The sequence below is a fragment of the Mobula birostris genome, unplaced genomic scaffold (assembly GCF_030028105.1).
Source record: "Mobula birostris isolate sMobBir1 unplaced genomic scaffold, sMobBir1.hap1 scaffold_421, whole genome shotgun sequence".
NCBI classification, from domain to species: Eukaryota; Metazoa; Chordata; class Chondrichthyes; order Myliobatiformes; family Myliobatidae; genus Mobula; species Mobula birostris.
Genome location: NW_027277308.1, coordinates 283,000 through 286,351, shown reverse-complemented (window position 1 = coordinate 286,351; position 3,352 = coordinate 283,000).

Below are 3,352 nucleotides of genomic sequence, written 5' to 3'. Positions count from 1 at the left end.
CAAACCCCTCTCCATTCCCCCATCTCAAACCCCTCTCCTCTCCCCCATCTCAAACCCCTCTCCACACCCCATCTCAAACCCCTCTCCCCTCCCCATCTCAAACCCCTCGCCCCTCCCCATCTCAAACCCCTCTCCCCTCCCCATCTCAAACCCCTCTCCCCTCTCCCATCTCAAACCCCTCTCCCCTCTCCCATCTCAAACCCCTCTCCCCTCTCAAACCCCTCTCCATTGCCCCATCTCAAACCCCTCTCCACACCCCATCTGAAACCTCTCTCCACTCCCCCATCTCAAACCCCTCTCCCCTCCCCCATCTCAAACCCCTCTCCACACCCCATCTCAAACCCCTCTCTCCTCCCCATCTCAAACCCCTCTCCATTCCCCCATCTCAAACCCCTCTCCATTCCCCCATCTCAAACCCCTCTCCGCTCCCCCATCTCAAACCCCTCTCCATTGCCCCATCTCAAACCCCTCTCCCCTCCCCCATCTCAAACCCCTCTCCACACCCCATCTCAAATCCCTCTCTCCTTCCCATCTCAAACCCCTCTCTCCTCCCCATCTCAAACCCCTCTCCACACCCCATCTCAGACCCCTCTCCACTCCCCCATCTCAAACCCCTCCCCACTCCCCCATCTCAAACCCCTCCCCACTCCCCCATCTCAAACCCCTCCCCACTCCCCCATCTCAAACCCCTCTCCACACCCCATCTCAAACCCCTCTCTCCTCCCCATCTCAAACCCCTCTCCACACCCCATCTCAAACCCCTCTCCCCTCCCCCATCTTGAACCACTCTCCATTCCCCCATCTCGAACCCCTCTCCACTCCCCCATCTCAAACCCCTCTCCCCTCCCCGTCTCAAACCCCTCTCCACACCCCATCTCAAACCCCTCTCTCCTTCCCATCTCAAACCCCTCTCTCCTTCCCATCTCAAACCCCTCTCCATTGCCCCATCTCAAACCCCTCTCTCCTCCCCCGTCTCAAACCCCTCTCCACACCCCATCTCAGACCCCTCTCCACTCCCCCATCTCAAACCCCTCTCTCCTCCCATTCTCAAACCCCTCTCCACACCCTATCTCAAACCCCTCTCCCCTCCCCATCTCAAACCCCTCTCCACACCCCATCTCAAACCTCTCTCCCCTCCCCATCTCAAACCCCTCTCCCCTCTCTCATCTCAGACCCCTCTCTCCTCCCCATCTCAAACCCCTCTCCCCTCCCCATCTCAACCCCTCTCCACACCCCATCTCAAACCTCTCTCCCCTCCCCATCTCAAACCCCTCTCCCCTCTCCCATCTCAGACCCCTCTCTCCTCCCCATCTCAAACCCCTCTCCCCTCTCCCATCTCAAACCCCTCTCCATTCCCCCATCTCAAACCCCTCTCCCCTCCCCTCCCCATCTCAGACCCCTCCCCACTCCCCCATCTCAAACCCCTCTCCCCTCCCCCATCTCAAACCGCTCTCCACACCCCATCTCAAACCCCTCTCTCCTCCCCGATCTCAAACCCCTCTCTCCTCCCCATCTCAAACCCCTCTCCATTGCCCCATCTCAAACCCCTCTCCCCTCCCCCATCTCAAACCCCTCTCCACACCCCATCTCAGACCCCTCTCTTTTCCCCATCTCAAACCCCTCTCCCCTCTCCCCTCTCCCATCTCAAACCCCTCTCCATTCCCCCATCTCAAACCCCTCTCCTCTCCCCCATCTCAAACCCCTCTCCACACCCCATCTCAAACCCCTCTCCCCTCCCCATCTCAAACCCCTCTCCCCTCCCCATCTCAAACCCCTCTCCCCTCCCCATCTCAAACCCCTCTCCCCTCTCAAACCCCTCTCCCCTCTCCCATCTCAAACCCCTCTCCCCTCTCCCATCTCAAACCCCTCTCCATTGCCCCATCTCAAACCCCTCTCCACACCTCATCTGAAAACTCTCTCCACTCCCCCATCTCAAACCCCTCTCCCCTCCCCCATCTCAAACCCCTCTCCACACCCCATCTCAAACCCCTCTCTCCTCCCCATCTCAAACCCCTCTCCATTCCCCCATCTCAAACCCCTCTCCATTCCTCCATCTCAAACCCCTCTCCATTCCCCCATCTCAAACCCCTCTCCGCTCCCCCATCTCAAACCCCTCTCCATTGCCCCATCTCAAACCCCTCTCCCCTCCCCATCTCAAACCCCTCTCCACACCCCATCTCAAACCCCTCTCTCCTTCCCGTCTCAAACCCCTCTCTCCTCCCCGTCTCAGACTCCTCTCCACACCCCATCTCAGACCCCTCTGCACTCCCCCATCTCAGAACCCTCTGCACTCCATCTCAGACCCCTCTCCACACCCCATCTCAATCCTCTCTCGCCTCCCCCATCTCAAACCCCTCTCTCCTCCCCCATCTCAAACCCCTCTCCTCCCCCATCTCAAACCCCTCTCCACTCCCCATCTCAAACCCCTATCCACTCCCCATCTCAAACCCCTCTCCACTCCCCCATCTCAAACCCCTCTCCCCTCCCCATCTCAAACCCCTCTCCACACCCCATCTCAAACCCCTCTCTCCTCCCCCATCTCAAACCCCTCTCTCCTCCCATTCTCAAACCCCTCTCTCCTCCCATTCTCAAACCCCTCTCTCCTCCCATTCTCAAACCCCTCTCCTCCCATTCTCAAACCCCTCTCTCCTCCCATTCTCAAACCCCTCTCCACACCCCATCTCAAACCCCTCTCTCCTCCCCTCCCCATCTCAGACCCCTCCCCACTCCCCATCTCAAACCCCTCTCCCCTCCCCCATCTCAAACCCCTCTCTCCTCCCCATCTCAAACCCCCTCTCCACACCCCATCTCAAACCCCTCTCCCCTCCCCCATCTCAAACCCCTCTCCACACCCCATCTCAGACCCCTCTCTTTTCCCCATCTCAAACCCCTCTCCCCTCTCCCATCTCAAACCCCTCTCCATTCCCCCATCTCAAACCCCTCTCCTCTCCCCATCTCAAACCCCTCTCCACACCCCATCTCAAACCCCTCTCCCCTCCCCATCTCAAACCCCTCGCCCCTCCCCATCTCAAACCCCTCCTCCCCTCCCCATCTCAAACCCCTCTCCCCTCTCCCATCTCAAACCCCTCTCCCCTCTCAAACCCCTCTCCATTGCCCCATCTCAAACCCCTCTCCACACCCCATCTGAAACCTCTCTCCACTCCCCCATCTCAAACCCCTCTCCCCTCCCCCATCTCAAAACCCTCTCCACACCCCATCTCAAACCCCTCTCTCCTCCCCATCTCAAACCCCTCTCCCCTCCCCATCTCAAACCCCTCTCCCCTCTCAAAGCCCTCTCCATTGCCCCATCTCAAACCCCTCTCCCCTCCCCCATCTCAAACCCCTCTCCACA